The sequence below is a fragment of the Lepisosteus oculatus genome, chromosome 27, assembly GCF_040954835.1.
Source record: "Lepisosteus oculatus isolate fLepOcu1 chromosome 27, fLepOcu1.hap2, whole genome shotgun sequence".
Classification (NCBI taxonomy): domain Eukaryota; kingdom Metazoa; phylum Chordata; class Actinopteri; order Semionotiformes; family Lepisosteidae; genus Lepisosteus; species Lepisosteus oculatus.
Window position 1 is genome coordinate 4,631,179 of NC_090722.1, and position 24,175 is coordinate 4,655,353.

The 24,175-nt window shown below is 45.4% G+C and overlaps 1 long non-coding RNA gene across 1 annotated transcript; it reads right to left on the minus strand.

Moving 5' to 3' along the window:
- Positions 1-2,402: 2,402 nt before the first annotated feature.
- Positions 2,403-22,189, minus strand: LOC107075476 (uncharacterized). The gene is made up of 3 exons (XR_001476994.2): positions 20,940-22,189; positions 5,471-5,594; positions 2,403-2,516 (listed from the first exon to the last, which is right to left on the minus strand). It is a non-coding gene; the product is annotated as an uncharacterized lncRNA (long non-coding RNA).
- Between the last annotated feature and the right edge of the window lie 1,986 nt (positions 22,190-24,175).

Below are 24,175 nucleotides of genomic sequence, written 5' to 3' on the forward strand. Positions count from 1 at the left end.
GTGAGAAAATGTTGACAAAAATTACACTGCACATTTCGACACAATTTCATAAAGATATTTCTTTCCGTTCCGTGGAATAACGTCTCCAGAAATTCTGAAACGGTCATTCATCTCTTTCCTTGGCGATTGCGTCTGGAAAAACTTAGGAACTGTGATAAAGGTTCATGGTGATTTTCTGGAATGTTAAATACGCAACATATTACACTTGTGTATTGTTATCATTTGAAAGACTTTTCCTCGAGTAGAGATTGGGGGAAAAAATTGAGTAAGAAGAATATTGACAACCAAGAATGAAATATGTTCATAAGGTCAGGGTTTGCTCAAGTAATTCCTAAGATTCGAAAAACAATGTTAAAAATTCAAAGCCTCGTCATTACAAGATCATGAGCTCTGCATTTACATAGTTTTCCATATAAATTGCCTTTGTTTCGTTTGTTTAAACATTTTTGATAAAACATTGAATATATAACAATGTTAATAACGATTTGTTTGGAGAGCATCGGTACTTCCAAGTGAGGGAAAGACGTTTTCAAAGCCTAGGCGCTCCGATATCCCGCCAGTGGATGATCTTAAAAGTGATTTTTGCCCCTTCAAAGGATAATGATCAGCAACTGCCCATCCTGACACGCTTATTAATACCTTCCCGTTACTACAGGACAAACTTCCGTCCCAGCAGCCTGTGCGATTTCTGCAGGCTCTACAGTTTGGGGGGGTCAGCTTTAATTTATTTTACTTTGAAGTTGGTGGTTTTGTGTCGTTTTAGTTCATATGTACAGTTCACCAGCTTGGACTCCCACGCAAACAAAGACAGCGATGCCTCACAGAAAAGTTCGACAGAACGAGGAAAAAAAGTAAATTACAGCGATTTGTACTCATGGCCGAATAGTTCCTTACTAACGCGTGTTGCAATGGATTGGTAGGGACTTTCAAAGAAAATACACAAACATTCTTGAACGCTTCCACCGAATTAGCGTCGCACAGAATTCAAGTATGACTGACGAGAACAGAAACGTCCGAGGCACGGTTGCCGATTTAAAAATGGCAAGGCACAAGTGAAGGTTTATTCCAGGCTGAAAAGAGAAGAAAAACGGAACGTTTCGGCTGGTGGAGCCTTCTTCGCCCACAGCCGGAACATTGTCTTTCCTTCTCTTTCCAGCCTAGAATAAACCAGTACTTGTCCGATTTAAGTCTTGGCCGGCCGGACCTGAAATTATTTAATTCACGTTCGGAGCGTCTTGACAATGACCTTCCCGAACGAAAAGAGTTGTTCAGTAAACGTGGACGCTACACCGGGTAGCGCCGTGATTAGACTTGTCTGAGATTCGGGCAGCTGCCGCTACAACACCACGGCCGGGTCTCGGAACCGGCGGACAGACAGGACGGAGCTCGCACGCCGGGGCCCATCTGCGCAGGCGCACGGCTTCAGCCGCCGCCCCCCCCAGAAGCCCACTAACGCAGGACACGTCGAGGGGTTAAAGCTCTTAATTAAAATGAAAAGGGGGGAGACACAAGCATAAAAGCAAACGAGATGAAGTCCCGTAGCCCGCTGTCTGGGCCAGAGGGTGGGAGTGCGTCTGCCTGCGTGTTTGTGGAGGTCTGGAGTGGAGTGGAGTGGGGGGGGGAGGGGGCTGGGATTTGACTTCAAGATTAAATAATCTAATTGAGTGCCCCCCACCCCCGTCTCTCTCCTCCATGGTTTTATTCACCCAGACAGTTAGGGGAGAAAGGAGAATGGGGAAGGCAGGGCGAGTGTGTGGGTGGGGTGGAGTGAAGAGGGGGGGGGGGGTACTTTTTATACCCCCCCCACCACCACCATCCCCAACTAAAGCTATGTGCCGTCTGAGCCGCATAAAGACAGAGGTCAGAGGTCAAATAGGTTCACAGAGACTCGGGGGCTTTCTCATGCTAATGCGCCCCGATCGGGTCCCTTCCGCAGAACAACAGCAGGCTGGGAATCCCGCTGACGGTGGAGGGGCGCACAGTGCCGGCGTTGCCAGCCAGCGCCCACTTACTCCCCAGACAGGGTCAGGGACGACCAGCGCCGCCCCACAACCTTGATTTCTCTCGCAGGACTGGGGGAGCCTCCTGTTTTTTCCTCGTCATGAGCCCCCGCAATGCAGAAATGGAAAGACGTGCAGGTGCATTTAGTACCAAGAACAGGAGGCACTTCTTTACACAAAGGGTGGTGGGAGTGTGAAACCAGCTGGCGATACCCAGGCTTCTTGCCTGAAACAGCTGGATGAGATCCTCAGATCAATAAGTTGCTCATTACCAACTGGGTCTGAAGAAGATTTCACTCTCTGCCTGTCCTCATCCTCCATTTCTAGTGGTGCATTGGGGTGATACTGTACACGAGGGGCTCCAGGTGCCAAATATGAAATTCTATTCATATGCTAGGAATATGTATTTTATTCTGAAATGCCAAGTTCTGAAACATCTTGAGTGGTCATTTCAGGAGCGACGCCGGTCCAGTCCAGTCAGTCTTGTGGGTCACCCTGCACCGGTGGTCTTCAACCCTGAAAGCAGAGAACCCCTGCAGAGTCTTATAGTCACCCGTTTCTAAAGAGCAGCAAACCTGTAAGCAATTGATAAATCAAGCACGTCATCTGTTCATTTAAGAAAACTCTGATCCTTGAGGGCTGTAAAGTCCTTAGATTTCAGTCCTACATAAGCTTATAGTGACTTAATTTCACCACCGGTTTAATTGTTCCACATTTTGAGATAATGGTGATTTCATGGTGACTCACAAGACCTGCTGGATTGGGCCTCTCCCTGGGGCTGATCCATCAGATGACAGGCTAGATGCCTTACAAGCTGACGCTACGAGGAATTCCTCTCACATACAGCCAATAACATAGTGCATTAAACTGCATATGAGTGCAGAGGGCAAATTCAGGAATAGTCCTTCATTCCTATTGATAGATTCTGGCACAATCTGCTCCCTAATCTTCACGGTTACTGTCATTATTGCTATTACCATAAAGTGAACTAGATCTAGGAAAGACCAGCTGAAGGAAACAGATTTAATGATCCAGTGTGCACTTATTCAGTCAATGAGCTCCTCCATATGACTGCACTGTCCTCCCAGTAAAGACTCACCTTTCGACTTTTTGCAACCACTGCTGAGTTAAGTGAGCATCAAGCCTGCTGTATAAGTAACCTACTGTAGTTTAAGAAGTGTTTAATTGATTATCTGGGGCCAAACCCTTGACCTTTTCCTTCCACTCCATTGTGCTGAGCCACTCAATCACGTCAGACAGGAGCCGGGCTTGAAGAATAAGCAGCATTTAACAGCGTTTTAATAGTTTGCCGCTTCCTACAGAATGTATACTGTAGCTGAACTTTGAGATAATTAATTATGGACACCCTGGGCACAATGGCTTGAGCAAATGTTTAAGCATCAGTCTTTCATACAGCAGATAATACAGGCGCCTCTTTCAAAGAGAAGACGATCCTGGAGAACCACAGACTCACAAACTTTACAGCAAACTCCTGGTCCTCACTGACTACAAGATAGAAAGCGGGCAAAATTCAGACCCGTTAATAAATTGACACAATCAACTCATTAAGATCTGAGGAGTGCGATACAATCCTTCTCTAGTTGGGCAGCAGTGTGGCGCAGGGCTCATGGTGCTGGATTCATAACTGGAAGGTTGTGGGTTCAAATCCCAGGTGAGACACTGCTGGAGTTCCCCTTGTGTGAGGTGTTTCACCCAAATTGTTCTAGTAAAATCTCCCAGCTGTACAAATGGATGCAAATGTAAGTCACTCTGGTTAAAAGCATCAGTTTAAGGAATCAAGCAGTTCTCAGTGTTGCTCTGACTCTGTGGCAGCTTAATAGTACAACCCACACACTACACAGAATGAGGCGCACTTGAGTAGCTCGTTCATACCCCTAGTGGGGTAGCAGTGCAGCACAGCGATCAGACTTGTGCGGGTTCAATCCTGAAACCACTGTCTAAGCTCTAAGCTGAGTTTAGACAGTGGTTTCAGGATTGAAGTTACAGGGGTCCAGGGTGGCAGAAGCTGTACCTTAGTTACAGCTAAGTTACACTGTCTAAGCCAAGCTTAGACTTAGACTTGGGTTCTCCAGAATCTTCTTGTCTTTGAAAGAGGCGCTTGTATTATCTGCTGTACGAAAGACTGATGCTAAGCTTAGACTATGACAGCTTCTGCCACCCTGGACTCCTGTAACATCTTATATTCTTACAATACCTATTTTGGTGATAAATCGAGATGACAAACCCATAATAATTTTTTTATAGAAACTAAATCCCCACTTAAGCAGTGTTACAGGGTTTTTAGGAACAATCATTTTAGATCAATTTTAAAATTCAACTTTAAAAACAAAACACAAAAAACTAATGAAAAAGAAAACTGTAGCAAGGACAAACCCAAGTTGCAAAAACAAAAGTCCATTGTGAGTGACATCTCGACAGCGTTGTAAGATTAAGGGGTGACAGAGAGGGAGGGCTGTAGTACTGTGACAACACCCCCCCCTCCCCCATCACATCACTCCCCAATACCCAAAGCACAAAGGGGCTCTGTCGGGGAGTAAAGGGGTGCCTGAGTCTGTCTGCAAGTCACTGGGACCTTGTAGGTTGTCTGGGAGCCTTGTGTCTCTGTCTGCATGCAGAGGAATTAATGCGCCTTTTCTTTGGTCTCAGGACTAGTGGAGTCCACAAGTGCCACTGAAGGAACAAGAGGCGTTTTGACATGAATGTCTGACTGGGCAGCTTTCTATCCTTTGACACTTTATGAGATGCAGAGGTCTGGCACTTGGGTTTCAGCTCTGGAATTCCTTTTCAAGGGGTACAGAACTTCCCCTGTGAGAGACAACTGCAGGGCAGCCAATGTGAAGGCCAGGTACACTGCAGTCAAGTGCAGTAAACCCCAGGGTAATTATACTGCAGTAAATCGCACTGGAACTGGGGTAAAAGCAACAAAGCCCAGTGGTACAGTGAAAGACTAGTGAATCACAGAAAAGTATGACACACTCAAACAGAGCAGAGCAAATTAGTAAAGCACTACACTATACACGTGGCAAAGCACTGTAAATGGCAAAGCAAATACAGTACTGCACAATATTGCTTGTTCTCCAAAAGCTGTCACTGAGAATGCTACTGTTCTCTTTTAGTAGACTTTGTAAGTTTTTTTATAAAAGTTCTTTTTTTTTTTTTTTACAAAAGATGTACAAAAAGTCAGATTTGACTTTCTTTAAAACCAACACACCGAGAGGAAAAGTCTCTGTTCCGGTTGCTGGCTCAGCAAACGGACCAACATCGTCCCACACCTTTTACTCATAAAAGAAGAACAGTATCAATAATGCTGTTTCTTTACGCTGGATTAAAACAGTTCGCTTTCTGTGGAAGGGACTAAGAAACTGAGTTAGTGTAGCTTTACTACAGAAGAGACTACAGAACTGGTTTGCTCAGCAGACTACCACATTCGGAAGCTGCTGGACTTGTACCTGTCAAGGGAGGCCTTCTCAGTTGTGGGTTGTAGCTCCAAATTAGACGATTCCACTCGCTCCGGTCTCCAGCCTTCTGACATCTGCTCATCACGTGGGGTGTGGTGGGCAGCTGTGAGCAGCTCTCTGTGGAAAACATTTAGATTTGTAAGCCTCGCATGATAGTGAGAAGACATTTTCACTCAGTCCATGGAGAGCAAACTCATTTAAAAAGTGACATGGAATTCCTTTAAATAAGATAAAGACCAGGTCACTTTATAGCCACATACAATTTCTCGCATTAGGAATTTGTCTTTTCACAGACCCCAGCTTCCTCTCCATGAGAGACACAGACGGAGAGAGAAGCTTGGGGTCAGAGCGCATGGCACCCCTGGAGCAGCTGGGGTGAAGGGCCTTGCTCAGGGACCCAATGGAGTAGGATTCCTCTGCTAGCTGCGGGATACGAAGCAGTAACTTTCTACTCACAGGCGCAGATCCTTAGCCACAGAGCCACCACTCTGCCCAGCGGCCAGTGGCACTGGTGGCACAAATCAGCCGCCCTCTTACTAGAGAATTCAGAGGAGGTGCACAATACTACCACCTGGGATATCTGATTAATTTGGCTGATGCGTTTATCCAAAGATAAAAGCATCCATGTCCACAGATGAGTGGGGATGATTTGTTCAGGATCACATCTGGAATGTGAACTGTGTCCACATGCTCTTTATGTATCGGCAACCAGGGAAACTGGGAGACTGTTTCGGTTTCCAGTGCCAGAACTGATGCTTGCATTAGGGGGCAAAGTCTGATTCTTGCAAACTAACACAGTAATGCGCAGTTTGCATTTTTAACTGCAGCAGGATAACAGTACAACGTCTGAAAACGTCACTTGTAAGGTTTCAGTAGGTCTCTCTTAACTTCCTGAAGACCATCGTCTTTGTCTAGAACGGTCTTCAGTTTAATTACACTGTGTCCCGTGCAAGTTCAGCTCCTTCACCTACTTTGCAGAAGTTGCTGCTGCTAAATTAAAAATAAAAAAAGCTTTAGAATGTAGCAGATGCCAGACAGAACATATCAGAGCAGGTAGAGTCTGCAAAGCAGGCTGTTTGAGAAAGGGGTAGAGGAGGACAGGGCATGATCTAAACACCTGCTGGCTTTCATTCCAGCCCACCTTAAATATCTAACCGCGGCCTTCATAGATTAAACAAGTGGCTGGATAGGGAAACTGGAGATTGGGATTTTATTTTTGCCTATGAAATGCAATCCTTAAAAACTAAACGCCAAACAAAATTCTGGTCCTAGTGTCCCACACACCTGCTAGTTGGGACACCTGCAGCGGGAGTCTTATCGTTTTTTTAGACAATGCATTGGGAAAAAAAAACAACCACAAATAGGCATCCTCTTTTTTTTTTTTACAAACATAAACCGATATGATCTTACCATACCATGTTAGAGTGATGTAATTAACCTCTCCCCGACTGATTTGCTCAGTTTTAGACCAAACGCAAGGGACCTTCCACAAGAACGTATCTTCCACCCTTTTACTATCATCACTTTCTCGTATACCGTGATTTATAAAAAATACTTCACCACCCGAAGGAAAATAATCTGTGGGCGCAAGGGGGAATTGGGAACAATATATTTTTTTAAAAAAATGCCTTTATTTGTTGAACGACGCTCTGTAACTACGGTTCAACCATGTGGTTTACAAAGTGATTTATTGTCCGGGCCATTGTAGTACTTACACTACATTTTTAATTAAAAAAAATAAACATTCGGGCGGACAAAAAGATGTCTCTGGCAAGTCGAGGTACAGGAGGCCGCGGGGCGGAGGAACCGGCGGGCTGCTGCAAAAGCCCACCCGCTACTAGGGGGGTTTCCCGCCTCGCCGCAGCCCGTCCGAGACTCGTCCTCCCGCCGCTTCAGAACAGGAGACAGGCCCCGGTCTGATAGAGAGACGAGCGGCGTGACAGGCCGTGAAATTGAACTGAATCGCCAACTATGGCGATCGAGCTACGGGACACGTCTGGAAAAGGCACCGCTTTTTGCTTTTTTATACATGAGAGACGGGCTTACGGCGGGGGGTGAAAGCGGGCCCTTTTTTCTTAACCATTGGAGTTTTTTTTGTGTGTGTGTGTGCGCGCTGAAAAGGCCAGACTAGACCAGCACACTTCGTCTGCGTTCCTGAGCTCCGTGTTCATGCCGATGTGAGCTCTCTATTGATTTCTGTTATTCTTTAAACGTTAAACACACAGACACAGCCAGACATAGCAGTCGGCTTTCGCGTTACAAAAATACTGTGAGAGGAAACGTGAATCTACACTTGTCTCATTAACAGAAATAAAACTGTTTTTTATACTACTATTAAAATGCTATTAAAGGTGTGCGGCCGTTACGTGACTGGTTTGGGAATGTTTAGCCATTAATTAAGAAAACACTGTCTACTACGCAAAGCTTTATGGGATTTTACATTTAGCTCAATTTAGCTCAGTTACCATTTGGAAATACCTGTATCACTGTGTTATTGAGGTTTCTGAATTCGGAGGAAGGGTCGTCCGGCCTCTTTAGAAGTTAATTTTACGGAAGACATTTGAACAACTGTTAAGAGAGAAAGAGGCAAAGACATCGCCACGAAACCGATAGTTTCCTGACTGTGGCATTTGATCCTTTCACAGCCTTAATAAATACACGAATAAAGTTATAATAAAATTATTTACTAATAAAACCGCACACGGCAGAGTCATTTCATATTTTCTACATACTTTCACGTCACAACGCAGACATTCATCAGATTTAGAAGTGGGTCTGACAGAAGTTCAGTGGCAATTTGCATTAATAAATAATAAGAAAAATAATAGTTATTGTGCACTTCGCTGCCTTAATAGGCAACTATATTTCTTAACAGTTAGGGACGAGTACCCTTCACGTGAGATGGTTAAATCAGTACTGCCTGTACAAAATATACTATCTTTTCAAGCACCTGGTTAAAGCAAGGTTTGATTATTTCAGACCTGACACCCACACATCTGCGCTAATTTACACATTCTGCAATCGACAAGTTAGTCTAAGAATACGTCGAAAGACTATACAAGTCAATGTATGGGTTAACACTGGTATATGGTTGGCGTTAATAACCAATAGTGCGTTTATGTCTTATGAAGACAAACTGCATTGTGTTAGATATTCAGAACTATAACACCTCAACTATACAAATGTCTTGTAAAAAAAAACATTTTAAAATGTGTATAGATGCCTGACGTATTTATTACACAGGACTTCATAAAACTGTTCTCTAAACCCCTTTTAATTAAGACGAAACGTGTGGTATCGAATTAAGGTGTTCATAATGTAAAAGAAAAAACGATTTTTTTGGATGGAAAAAAAACGCTTCAATATTATTATTGTTAATGTTCTTACCGAAAATAGTAACCTTCATTATCAAATATCGGCAGGCGTATTTTGTGCTCTTATTTATTAACGAATATTTTGAGCGAGCCTTAATATTTTTGTGGCGCTCTTGTTAAAATAGATGTTCTCCTTTCCTTATTCATGATGAAACTTGGCAACAGCTTTAATAAAGAAACTGTATTCAAATAATAAATGATGTAATAATCAAATGACATGTATGGACGTGAGTGTATTTTTTTTGTCCAAAACACAAAACAAAACGTCTTTAACATTTTGCATCGAATCTAATGAAATTTAAAAAAGGAAATAAAATGCCCTTTCATATTTTGTTTTACTCATGTTTTCACCTTGAACAAACTGCTCTGTAATGTGTTCTTTGCATCTGATAGGTATTAACAGGTATGTTTAAATATTATATTAACAGATCTACGAGACAAAGCAACGTTTATTATTTTATTTCGTGTAGTATATGTGGTTTCAGATAAATCAGTAGTCGTGACGTAGATCACGTTTTTTAGATCGCTTCACTGAAAACACCAGGACATCGACACCGACAATGTAGAAGTCATTTTTTGATCTCATTTAAATTGCCTCATTATACCCTTATGTGATGCAATTAATCAATATTATATAGTCATGATGCATTCTGCTTGGTGGGAACGCGTTTTATTTTCAGATTTCAATTCTGCGTGTCGGGAGGTCCAACGACAGCGGAGGAGAGCACGTTTCAATCATGTTTTTATTCATTTGTCTGTTTTGATGCGCCCGTGTTTGCAGTCGTACAAGCCAGAGGTTTCTGAAACGGATCCCACAGCTCGTGTCCCTACTGAAAAGACGCGGATATTTACGCGCGGCTGTTGATGCTGAAATAGACCCGTTTTTTTACTGTTTACAGGCTTTGTTAACACCCTTCTCCCCCGGCATGTTGGGATCTGTCCCTCCTGTGTCCCCACGAACAAAAAGGCGTATTTTAAAGCCTATAAAAGGACAGCCTACGATTAATAAAAAAAAATACGGTGTTTTCTATGCCCTACATCAAAGCGTTGCACAGGAGACCTCACTATCAATGCAGCAAGAAACGAATTAGCCATCTCGCAGTTTACGAGGTGCATGAAATTTGCAGACGCCCCCTTAGTGTAATATTACAGTCCCGGATATATAGGTGACGGCGCCGCAGATATTCGCGTGACCGAGGGTTAGGGGCTCTGGGGGCGATTGATTTTGGTTGAGGTTAAACTTGCAGAGAGATTTTTGGTTGGTTGTTTTTTTTTCGTTGGGCTAAAAGCGATGATGATGATGATGATTATAGCTACGCCGTTCACGGAGGAAGCAGGGAGCGTGTCAGAGAGCAAAGGGATTGGGCCGGCGCAAAATAAAAAGTTCTTAATTACAGACTTCTGAGAGAAATCCACGGCCACGTGAGACCAAAAGGAGTAGGATTAATTGTGAACAGGCTCGAGATCTCCCCGTTCCTGACAGCTGGGGTGTCGTAGTGGGTCGGTTCTCACGCTCGCCTTGCTCTTTTCCCCAGAGCGTTTATTCCGTTTTGCACAAGCGCGCCCTCTCCTGGACAGCTTCAGAAACAACTCTCTAGCGCTCTGGGAACCCGAGAGCGCTACAACTCCGCCTGTCACCCGTGACTGACAGGCCACTCCGCCACTAGCCGAGGTCTCTCCCACGTTCAGACCCATAAACCCATCTCTTCCCACGATAATCAGATGAAGGAACGAGACGCCGGCTACCAACTGTGTCCAAGCACAAGAGGAGGGAATAAAACACCTTTTGGTGCGCCTCACATCTACAGTGATAAGACAAACCTCGAAACGTTTCCCCTATCGGTATCGGTCTTACAGCAAGCAAAAAAAAAGGGCAAAAGTCATGATTCCCTTGTTTGAACATTAAAAATAAACCACTCGTGTTTGGTTCATGCGTTGTTGTTTTAGAATTAAAGGTTTTAGGTCACTTTTTTTTCCCCTGCACGCGTTTGATAATAATGAAATGGCGGCGTTTATACAATATGATACATTAATCCACGACATGAACGAACATAATGCTTATCTTGATATCAAGGGATCGATGTCGAGTTAGTCATCTAATAACGCGATCGAGGAGTTTAACCATAATTAAGCGGTTAACTATAGATATGATACAAGAGCACTGTGTTGACAGTCTGTAAGTAACCTTAGTGTCACAAGCCAACCCACGTCAACAGTAAGACAACCGGGAAAAGGCGATTTTTGTTGATTTTGTCATTCAAAATGTTGGCATTGTACAACTACAGCGGGGGTTATTTCTCAACCTTACGTTAAGAGTCGTTTTCGAATCCGTCTGTGAGATTAATTGACGTTTTAAAGGGCGCTTCTCTTATAACGAAGGCACCGTGAACCGACGATTACCGTAACGACTCTAAACGGACGTTATCCTTCGTAAAACCGAATTTCCACTTTTGGAAGCGTCCCAAGCTGGGGCTCGAGGAAAAGATGGCGAGGAGGGTAAAAAAAATAATAAGACTTAAAAGCCTATTTATCCTGCCCTGTGGAAACCCGCAGCCGGTCATGAGCTCAGGCAGTGTCTGAGCCTTTAGCCTGGTGGAACTCAAGTGATCCCGTTAATCCGGTCCTTATTAATGAACTCTGTCTGAAGGGGAAGGAATGGCGTGAATACTGTATTGTTCGAGGGCTGGGGGGGGGGCGGCAGGGGCTTCGTCCGACTCGACTCGGGGTCCCAGAGTTTTAAGCGCGTCAGCCCGGGAGGAGGGAGGGAGGCACTTGTACGGACACTTTAAAACTCCAATAATAGTATTTTTTTTTTTTAGCAGTTACATGTAAATGCCAAAACGACGTCTTTAAAAAGTCCAGAGCAAGCTAAACGAAACCGCCTCAGATTTCGGATTTTATACTCGTCTTTAAAATGAATCCGTCGTAAGAAAGATCAACCGTGTTAGTTCCCTACTGTACTTCTTTATTACAGCGCAAGATCTAATTAAGTCATTCCTTGATGAAGATCAAACTTAACGGCTGTCGTTACAGCTGATTGGTTGAACTAGTGGACACGTTTCACCCACACATTTCCCGTGAACTAGACGCACTCACTGTCGACCTGTGTTGTCAATACTTAAGCGCGACCAGTTAAGGTCATTCTTCCAGCGAATATAATGCAATTAACAACAGCTTTCTATTTTTGTAAATTTGCATCTGAATTTACGGTCGGCTGCTTACAGAGTGTCACCTCTTGAAAAGGGATCCCCACAAAACCCAGGTCAAAGTACCTCAGCCGTATGCAGAAGATAAGACCTCTTTGCTCATTCTAATGAACAGAAAAGTAGAGATTTCTTCCGATTTGTTTCTCGGGACATTCTGTAGCTTAATGAAGCTTTGGGGACTGATCGTTGAAACATTAAAACACAATCGTAAGCCATAAGTAGCATTGCATTTTCTGCGGTCGCTTATTTTTAAGCCCAAATCGATGCACTTTACGGACAATTCTGTTTAATGTTAGATCTGTTTAAAATGTATAAAACCCTCAGGATACGTTTAGGATATTGAGATAAAAATGATTTTCCCTCCCAACGTCATTCGAAGGCACTTGGTATTTAGATCCAGTATGGAAGATCTCCAAGGTTTGTAATAAACCGAATTAACTACAAGCAGACTGTTCGGGAACACTGATCGATTTGCCCTCGATGAACAGAACGCAGAGCGCGGATAGAGAGACCGGGGCGCGAGCACGTCTTTCCCAGTATTCCAGCAAACCCTTCCACGGGCGTGATTCCGACACACACGCGCACCTATAAGGAAAAACGAATGGGGTGGGAAATACCGAAGTCATACGAAACCGCTGTGCCATTTCAGACAAACCAGAAGAGAGCAGCGCCTCGTGGACGCGCACGGCAGTAAGAGTTGTCTGTAGACACTGAAAAATAATATAATAAAACAAACTGATCTCCCACTACAGTTTTTAAGCCTAACAATTTCTTGTTAGGTGCTATTAATTGCCAATTTCCGGGAGAACGGCACGACGCATGCGCTAACTAAGTCATTCCACCTGCGGCGGAAGTTCGCGGCCGGACAACAGGCGCGAGCGCGGACGCGCAGGCCGACGCAGGAGAGGCGAAGTAACCGAATGCCTTCTTAACGATATCCAGCTGATTCGAGTGGGATACGAACGATTCGTGTTGATTCAAGAACAGCAGCCCCAGACACTGGCATTTCATCTGAATATTCTGCCGGTGGCAGCATCTCTATGGCAGCAATTAATCTATGAATTGGTTTCATTACTCTGTTCTCCTCCCCACTGCGAACTAGTGTGTGGGGAGCGTTCTGGCAACTATTGCTGCCGTCGCATCATCCAGGTGGAGCTGCACACTGGTGGTGGTGGAGGGGAGTCCCCATTACCTGTAAAGCGCTTTGAGTGGAGTGTCCAGAAAAGCGCTATATAAATGTAAGCAATTATCATCTCAACTCAGTCAGATGCTGGACACCAATATTGGGCCAGTGTATTCTTTGCCATACCCGTCTCCATCAGATCGGGTCTTGAAAGGCCGACTCGAGTCACTGCGAAAGAATCGTGCCCCTTTGGGGTGCCTTTGGCTATTTCGGAGAATTAAGCAATGAGGTTTCAGGAGAAGTACGACAGCGAAACCTCCGCGGACATACAGTAGCTGATGAGCCGGCGCTCCTGAAGCGGATATATTCCTCAAACTTTAAATCAGATTGCAGGCCGAAAAGAACCTGTCCAAGAGACCCTGGAGCTTGGGCTCTTTCCTAATATCGCCGTTTCATTCTGTATTGTTGTTAGTCAGCCTGCGCCAGTGGCGCAGTAATTAAAGCAAATTAAGAACCGTCACGCTTCTACAATGAGCCAGAATAGTCTGGCCAACACCGACATAGCACAAAACCTGGAGTTTTAATTCGAAACCAGTCAGCACACACACTAAGGCCAGGGTAGCATTTATATATATATAAAAAAAACACTTTCCCAGCAAAGACTTATAAGCATTGCAGTCTGCAACTCTTGGCTATGCAGACTACATTTTGAGTTTTGACAAGCTAAAGCTGGACTTTTTTTATACTCTCGGTGCTATAGTTAATACCTCCCTTGCTTCTGTATCTTAATTTAAAAAAAAAACTGAACGCCGTTGAAAATAGAATTTGCATGTATTTGGATTGGGGATGGGGGGGGGGGGGGGTCTTCATTTGCAGTGGTCCCAGCCTTTCTGAATCTCTGAAAGGCCCGAGCCCTGCATCCTTTCACCCGAGAAACCCTAACCGCAGCCCGGCGAGCCTACAGAAAAGCCGTAGCCGGTGTCTTCTGCTTTAATGTGACTGCGGCCTGGGAATGCGCCCTTCTCGCCGGCTCACTAGATGCGCTCTATACCCTCTGACCTCCTTCCTCGGTCTCTTACACACAGGGTCTCCTGATTACACGAAACGGGGTTGGCGCAGCACAATGTCCGGACCAAAGGGTCTTTGTTTTAGTTTCTTTCTTTGTTTTTGTATATACAGGCATTCGCGCAGAAGGTCCGCGGCGCGGTTACGGTCACTAACCCCGAAATGCTACCCAATTAAAACGGGGGGGGGGGAGAGTTGTCAAAGACCAGTGTATTGTGTCCGTGTGCGCGCCCATTTGTGTGTTGTGTGTGCCAAGCCCGCTAAGGAACGGCGTCGTTAGCATTTTAGAGGCGGTAATTAGGCTCGGCCTGCAGGCAGGCAGGCAATAGAGGATGATTGGCAGTATCAAAAAAAAAAAGGCGCGATTCAGAAACCAGCGCTCAGTTCGGATCATGGGGTGTGAGGCGTCGAGTCTCCCTCATCAAACACGCATTCGGGCTGGAATCAGCACCCGTAAATAACGCAGAGCCGGCTATTCACGCCAATTAGCCTGCCTCTGCTCTCCCCGGATTCTCACAAAGGGAGGAAAGGACTGTTTTTGTACGCGCCGAGATCCACTGAAGGGGACTTGATCTTTTTTTATCAGTAGTGCGTAATGAGATCTCTAGTGTACGTGTCCTGTACATTTTGGCCCACGAGCCGAGGAAGGTTTGATTCTCCAAGCTATAGCGTAATCAGGATACCCACTTAATAGCGGCCACCGAATGGCTCGGTCACACAGCGAAATGACCGGTGCAGCGCAGAATGACCGGCGCCTTCAGTTACGTCATGTCCATTTTCTTAGATCAGCGCGGCGCTACGTGTGACGTGGATCATGGCGCTCGCCAAAAAAAGGCAATTTAGTGGACGGATCTATAAACCTCAGATACCCGACGATGAAGATGGAAATCCGTTAAAAATGTCATGATGGGAGAATTGTTTGTTCTTATTTCAGCCCTAAATAGTGGTGTTCGGTTTGTCCTAGTCAGGATTCATCCTTAAATCAATATTGTTCGTTATTGGTAAATATGAAGACGTTCTTAAGTTTTGAGAAACGTTGGATATTCGTTAATTTCCAAGTTCTTTGTGCGGTTTCGGGTTGAAAATAAGCAACCGAAAAAAAAACCCGTCCATGTTCATTTAAAGTTTCCGAGAGCTGCTCTGCTATAAATCTTTCCAAGATGTCCCCTTTCAAGCAATATACTGAATAACAACAAACACCACCACTGAGGGTGTACAGTCCGTATCAGTGAACTGTATCAGGAGCAAACACTGATAATGACTGTACTGGAAGCTGGTTTGTATAGCTCGCTTGATACCCCAGGAAACACTGAAAGATTAAGCAGTACTATATTTGTTGTCGATTGTATCGATTGATCAATCAAATCAATTTCTACTGTTCATAATATTCCGCCCTGCACGTCTCTCAACAGTAACCTCTAGATAGTGAATACAACGGTTTTAAGGCGAGCGCAGAATAAAAAGTTGTTGTTTTTTTTTTTATAATTGCGAATATGACGTTTAAAATAAATGTGGACGTTGCACTGTCAAACTCGTGACAAATGATCCGGAACTACATCTTCGGTAATATTTACATCGGGTAATCTTTACCCGAACATTAAATTCGGTAAATATGAGCTTTAAGACTATATTTTATGCTGAATAACTATAATAATAGTTACAGTAGATCATTAATAGGGCAAATTCTGTATAGACCGCTTCATATAGTGCACCATCACGAGTCTGCCAACGCACATTTGTTAATAAAATGTATAGTTCAGTTTGACAAAATGACGAGTTAATTTTTCCCAATAATCTCCAAAAATGGAGATTCGTGATGGCGGGTTATTCCAGGCGTGCCCGATGTGTGTCGTTTTCTACGGAATGTTTAAAAGCCAACTTGATATTTTTATTCCGACCTGCTTCTATAAATCTGTCATTAATTCGGCTCGAACGGGAATTTCATTCAGAGATCCTGATCAGTCTGGAGCACCGCTTCAAGTGCCAGTCTAACTGTGAGCGTTGCCAATGGAGTCCCTGGTACTGTTATACTCGTCTAGAGCAAGACTACACTGGTAAAAACCAGCTGTATAAATAGGTACAGTGTTGTTCCTGGTACACTAAGGCGCTTTTAATTTAATCACCAGCCAAAATATTAATTACAAGTATATCATAATTGTTTTTTTGCGGACTGAAAACGTGTTGGTTTTTTTTTTTTTAATAGTGCAGAGGCGACACCAGAACCCAAAGTTATCAACCGCCTTTACTTAAGGCTGGAAGCTTTCAAAGGGCATTTGGCAAAGTGCGCTTCTACAGTATGTGCACGTATTCGCGCGCAGGCTGTGTCGGCGCGGAGCGTGCACACCCAGCCTTGACCACACAGGGATAATACTGCCCTTCCCTGTGACGCACTACCTGTTAAGAACAGCTCGTGCACCTGGTCCGGCGAGCACCTTCCCCACAGACACCGAGGGTCACATTGACCAACCTGCCCGTCTATTACAACTACATTTCAGCATCGTAATAGACGTCTAATTGAACTGTAGGCATTATTACTGTTATTAATAAAATCTGGAACAAAATACAAATTGTCCTTTTTAATTTCTTAACGGGGTGTATTAATTAAATGTTTGGTAATACAACAATTTTAATTTCATTGTTGTTAATATACAACTTTGCATTATCACGGCATTCTATTATACAAAACTAGAGTGCACAGATTACATTTTGTGAGTATTAAAAAGTAGAATTTAGTTTTAATGTGGTGTACAGGGTGAAAAGGACTTTTAAACCAGTTGGTTCAAGGCGGATCGGAAAAAAAGCTGTGTGTTCGACTCTTATCCGAAACAATAATATTACATTTTTAACCCTATACAATTTTTTCGACCTTCTCTCTATTCAGGCAGATATATAAAAATACAAATATGTTTTAAAAAGAATACATCACGTACACAACAGTTACATCACACTAGCAAATAAAGCGTCCACGTTTTCTATTTTTTAAATGTTTTTTCCATGAAGATTTTTTCTTCCGTTCGACGTCTTCCAGAAACAATCTGACCCCAGTTTTGTTTCTGCTGGCAGGAAACGCGCATTAATCTGCGCGGCCGAATACCCCAACATCCCGCCGCAATGAACTGCGCGTTCAACAATTCCTGTACAAATACCGGAGACGATGCCTGATAGCGTACGTTTTGTGGGCTAGACAAGGATTTCGATTAGCGATAATTTTTTAAGATCATTTTCCATCATTCTTGCACGCGATGGTTCATTATATATTAATGTAGTAGACAAAAGGTTGCGAAATGTTTAAAATTTCTTTTATGGCGCCTTGGACACACGCAGACTGTTGTATTGACATAATTCTTATATCTCACATTATAGTATGTAAATAGGAGACGCAATAATACGTTATCGTTGTTAAAACAATTAAAGAGGGGGCTAATCAGTTTTTTAAGGGCTATCAAAGGTGTGGCAAATGCAGAACAACATCCCAGGCGCGTTCCCCTCCATGAAACCAAGCTCTGCAAAACAAATGCTATTCATTTTTAATCGAAAGTGTATCTTTTAGGAATCCTTATCCTAGCATTAAATCGAAAGTATTTGCCTTATTAGAAAGATATCGCTCTGCGCTTGAAAATTAGTACAATTATCTGTATTTACTTGTCTAAGAAATCGGAATTCAATTAGTTGCGATTGCACTTCAAAAGGCACAATTCTGCCAGTTTCTAGCACCGCTTTTCGGTCCTTAAATTAAACCTTAAAATTCCCCCCCGCGCAGAAGGTGTTTTTTTACCACCTTTTTCGTTCTGTTTTCCCTAAAGTTATTACAATAACAAAAAAATAAACGTTCTTCCAGGCGATAAACAAGGCGCCGAACTTCTAAAAAACAAGTCGATCGATTTTTAAATAGATGGCTGGATCGCGCTGGATAACACCAACTGTGTCGATTTTTGATCGATTTCCTTCAAATACCATACAGTACCTACCCCCCCCCCCCCTAATCTGGCACTTTCACGCGCCTATTCCGACCCTGCAGGGAAAACAAACGATATGGGAAGACATGAGGCATTTCAGTCTTACTGCGGAGCGTCTTGATCTTGCGATCACAAAGCCGAGGCTTGATGCGACTTTTTTGCACAACCCCTTGCAAACCAAAAACATGATAAAAAAAAACGTGTAACAAACAGCTCACGATTTAGGCACGTTTTTTCTGTAGTTCTCCTCCGAGAACAAACAGCGCTATGCTGAGCATCGTGTTCTAACGGGGCCTTTCAGCGTGAAGCGCTGTAACCCTCGCCGCCGGCCGGGCTGCTGGGCTACCAGCTCTCTCTCTCTCTCCCCCCCGGCAGGGGGCAGCCGCGGGGCAGGAGCGGAGCCCGGGGGAGAGAGCCGGTCGGGGCGGCAGAAGCGAGGGCCCGCTCCGGAGAGGTTTGCGCTCTTGCAGGCGGCTGGCCGGAGCGCGGTGGGCGCTTGGCACAGCACCGTGGGAAAGTGTAAACAAACAGCCACCTCCCCCCGCACGCCCCGCTTTCTCACGAGGAGAGCTCCGGCCGCGGGAGACAAGAGACGAAACCTCGTGTGTCCAATAAAAGAGGTGACCCTCTTTTCTGTAAAAAAAAAATCCCCCCCCCCAGAACGTTTTAATAAACCACCCCTATAAATCTTATGTTAACACAGACGCATGCACATATTTTACCCCAAAATGCTTCAGTATAAACAAAGTATAACGCGTGCTGAGTGATAGTACTGTATTTTATTCATCACAGGAAACCATCGTTATACGTAGCCATTAGGCAAGACAGCCTTTGCGCCGTTTTACTTCACCAAGGAGCGATAGGAAGGGTTTTGTTTTAGTCTTATCACATGTTGTGAATAATTACATTAGAAATAAAAATAAATTGCTCCAGAATAAGAACAGAGTAAACCGTTGGCGGTAACTTGTGTAAAGTCGGTTTTCGCCGGGCATTAGAAAGCATTGTGCTCTATTCTACTGGATTAAGACAAATAGCCAACATAACCGTTCCCACAAATGTAGAGAGTGTTAAAGAGCTAATCAGATTTCTGTTCTACACCAGAAACATCCCGCTTCAATTGAAAAAGCGAAACCAGCTAGGACGACATTATTCTCATTTCAAATACTCTTGGGCTAAATCATTCTCGAGTTATTTATCTCGCTAAATAACGTGGCTGCTGTTAATTGTCGCAGGGGTTTCTAACCAGCGTGTGAAAACGTCGTTGTTAACTTCGGGAAGTTTCAAAGCAGGCTGGAGACCTAATTATAAATATAGGAGTAGCGCCGAAGATGGGAAAAATATATTTTTTATGAAAATAAACAATTGGTTCCCTCGTTTAAACTTTTTTTTGGGAGGGGGGGAGAGCCGCTCATTGGTCTCTAAATAATATAAAAAGGCGAAGGCCGATCGTGGAGGAGGGTTGCCTAGGAGACGGCCTCGGGGCAGGAGTTCCCACCCTGTTCCTCTCGCGGCCATTTGTCCTGGGCTCGGAGTCTCGAGCCCCAATTACCACGAGGTCAAGTGCTCGTGTCCCGTCAGGCACACAGACCTGCGCGCGGCAGGACACGAAGGGAGAGGGAGGGCGAAATTATTTGTTACCGGTTTAACCCCCCCCACCAGCAGCACCTCAGAGTGAAGGGGCTCTATTAAAATGTCAAGTAACGCCAGGGGAATTAGGAGATTTTAATAGGAGGCACCCTGGCCTTCTCCCTGGGGTCCGTGTTCCACGCCAATGCGCCATTCCAATGGGTTAACAATGAAGGAATGAGCATAAGGAAACTCTCCGAATGAGGGCGGGTTTTTTTAAATAATCAATAGGTGAGAAAAAAAAAGCAAAGCGTTAAAAAAAAAACGCGTTTCAACCAGATAATTCAGTTTTGTTCATAGATCCAGAAGGCAATACATACCTTCTCGCCTCGGATTGGATGTCTTAACAGTACTGATTTAAGTATCTGGCTGACAACGTTTTTGATATAATAATTAATGTAGAAAAAATAAACTGTTCACTAGTAAGCTATTGCACCCTGACTGCGAGAGTCAACGGCACTGTTTTACGGATTCTTATGCGAATCTCCCTCTGTCTTCTTCAAACCTAATGCTTCTGATGAACTTCAACATTTCGTACACAGGCCCCTTACCCACGCGTGTTTACATCCCGTCTCACAAGTCACTCGACCCACTACCTCTCAATTCATATTGACTGGATTCATTTGTACGCAGACGACGTTGTTTTGTTGTTTAGGGCCTCGAGAGTGTATCACAAACATCGCAATATAGGATAATGTATTATGTCACAACTGCGAGGTGTTACGGGTTGGTTTCTTGTTGGGTCTCCAAGCTACGTGACCAGGGCTCGCTCATTTACTCATGATTTACCGCTTCACATTGCTGGTAACATCTACCAGGGCGTTTTACACAGCGTACGTCTTTAATATTTCACCCAAACGCCTGTATAACAAACCCGTTTAGAAGTAAACGTTGAGAAAGAGGTACTTTCACAAACGAGCTCACGCGCTGTGCTCCCGTTGGGCGGCACAGCGAAGCGCTTTTGAACAGTTTTCAAAAGGTTTGAAATGGCGAATGCTTGTTTTTATCTCAAGCAGTAACATACGCGGTTAGGATAAAGGGATTGTCTTGCTGAACTGGGCATTATTCTCATTTTATTGGTGTTCATAGTAAACGTCGACGCATTCCTACCTTTCTTCTCAGGTGAAACCTGTGGCCTCCAGAAATCTTGGGAGATTTTCACAACAAAACCGAAACACGGGTGCCATAAATATCTAGCACGGTTTAAAATGATCTAACTTGCACTGTGACTTTTATACCACGAAAACTATGAATTCGTCATTCACGGTCTACGTCACCTGCAGGTGACCGTCCGCGCTCGACTCGTCCTGCGCATGCCCGGAGAGCTCTGGGACACGGCTGTTGACGAGTGAGGCTTGAATTGGCCGTTAGTGGACGGTTCTGGATTCGCGGTGCTACGGTGGGCCTCGAGTGCAAAACCAACCAATAAAGTTAAAACACAACATTGAACGAGTTGAGGAAACGCCTTGAACGGGACCGCCTGGCCACGACAGGGGACACCCACGCTCACGCGCGTGGGGGACCTCATTTGCCACGAGCGCGCGTCCATGAACTCTGGGAGGAAAACCGGGGGGAAACGACACCTCAGGGAGAACGTGCAAACTCCACACAGACAGATTCCACCCCCAGACCGGCTTTGAACTCGGAGCCCATGAGCTGTGGTACAACTACCGAGCGTCTTCTTCTACTGCTATACAAACGGAGATACATCCCAAAAATGGAAATACACGCAAATACGAATACCCTACACATCCACGGCCGTGTACTGGTGGCTGGTTAGCGCTGCCGCCTGCCATCACCTTGGCAAAATTTAGTTCTGGGGCACCCGTCTGTGTTTTAGGGGGTTCCCTCCCCCCGTCCACAAACACGCTGGGGGGGGTTTGAGGGTGTTAATGAATTGTCCCCGTGTGCGTGTCCTGCGGTCCACACCCACCCGGTTCGCGGCGACCGTTCGTGTCAAAGCGGGGAGGGAAAACGGACGGACAGGCCGGGGAGGGTTTCGGCTGGCGAAGAGGCCTCTTTCCTTTTCTGTGGCCTCGTGTGACAGACAGGGGGTCCCGCCAAACAGCGTCAAACAGACCGTACCCCCACGGCCAGCGCTGCGCCTCTGAGAGATGTTCAGTCTCCCTTTCAAGCTCCGTTGTGCTGCAGCGCGACCCGAGCCCGCACCGCGGTCCCAGATGATAATAACAGATTTGTCCCTCAGCCGCCCCCGGAGTTAATTGGCGGTGTGAAACGAGAGCCATTCCCTGCGACTCGGCTTCGAGAGGCTGAAGGCCTCATTAGATCGCTGGCGCTGATTTGTCTCTCCCCCCCCTCCACCTGCTGTGATGAAGGCAGGACCCCGCAGCGACGGGGCGAGCGAGCCCCCCCACCGGCCCCGCCTCTTCCTCCTCCTCCTCTGCCCCGCGGTTACGAGCCCAGAAAAGGGCTCGTCCCCGCGCAGGCCGGCTCAGGAGGCGCGGGCGCGACGGAGGGCGTCGAGTACAAACCCGCGGGACAGACGGAATCGTTCAATTTGGAAATTGTCCAACCGCAAAAGAGCCGGGACATTTAAAACACGCATTGTAGCTTTAAAGGACTCTCCAGACGCTTTGAGACGGGAGGGATTTCGCTCTCGAGCTTTATCGAGAAGAGAAGCGTACTGACGGCGATGAGAGGTGCCCCGTTATACAGCCGTGCATCTAGGGTGACCGCTCAGCAGGCCCAAACAGAACCACAGCAGGGACTGAAGCCCACGAACCTTTAGTGCCGGGAGTGCGCTCTCTTTCCCCTAGTGTCTTGGGATCCATCCATACCTTCTCTAACCACTCCTTCCAGTTCAGGGTTGTAGGGGAGCTGGAGCCTATCCCAGCATGCACAAGACAGGGTTACACCCTGGACAGGGCGCCACACTAACACACACACACACACCGGGACCGATTTCCACAGCAGCCGATTAACCCACCAGCATGTCTGTGGACCGTGGGAGGAAATGAAACCCACCTGAACCTGGACAGAACATGCAAACTCCACACAGACAGCACCCCAGGAATTGAACCCAGGACCCCAGCGCTGCAAGGCAGCAACGCTGACCACTGCGCCTTTTTTGTTGCTCACAATGGGATCCTATCCTGGATATCACAGAGATAACAACACGTGGAGCTCGTCATCGACTAGATGCAGAGAATCGGAGGCAGGGTGCGATTCTGCTCAAGAGCTAGTGTTATCATGACAGGACACCACCTTTTACACCATCCACACGCAAGACTTGCGATACTCTAAAGTGGTGCCTACTTAAGAGAATAAATGAATCAAATACAGCAGTCAGAACAAGTAGTTAGACTGCAGTTGGACACCCCTGGCTTGAATTGAGTCCTGCTCTTGGAGGCTGTATTACACCCAGTGCGACAGGTCGTTCATAAGCCTCTGTGAGTAAAGACCCTGGAGGGTCCTCTCCTATCCACATTACAACAATGTGGGCCAATTGATTGCACAGCTGATGGACGTCATGTCATTGAGAGTCCAGGGCTGGATGAACAGTCAAAGGCGGCACTGCCCTTCAGGACCAGCAGACCTGAATATCAGTGGGAAACACTGAGTCTCTCCTGAAAGCACAGCTGGAGCGTAATGAGTGAAAACTGGTAGGTGACAGAGCCTCTGTTTCTACAGCAGGGCCCCATAAGGTTTAAGAGTAGAAGAAACCTGGAGCCTTCTCTGGGTGTGAGCTCATACCCTCACACCTACAGAAGGCTTCACAGCCGAAACATTGTGTTTTCTTCTCTTTTCAGCCTGGAATAAACCCCTTACTTGTTCCTCTGCAGCCTACCCCTGCTGATGCAGCTCCCCACCTGAACTAACAGTATAGTAGTATAGTACAGAGTAAACAGCAGAGCATTTAAACAACAGGTTATGTTAAAATTGTACAATGACTTACTAAGACCATATTTAAAATATTGTGTACACTTGATGTTGTAACAGCTTTATTGCTGCTCTGGTATGAGTGCACAGAAGAGCAACCACATACAGTGGTGCACAGAGAAGTCCATGAGGCCATGCCAGCAGCTATATACAGTACTTGCCTGCTGGATTTAAAAAGGAAGAACTGAATCAGAAGAAGTATCCTCTGTGGGGGGTGGGGGTGGGTACATCAGCGGGACACTAAGGGTCCTGCAAACATCTCAGAATCGTGGGATCTCTGAACTCCTGGGAATGAACTGAACATGTTTTCTATTCGATTCACACAGCACACAGCTGCAAAGCGATTGAATTACAGCTGAGGAAAAGCAGCACCGTGGCTTCTCACTAGAGCACCGCCTGGGCTTTAATAACGGGGCACCAGCTCCTTCGCACTCGGAGCTCTGCTG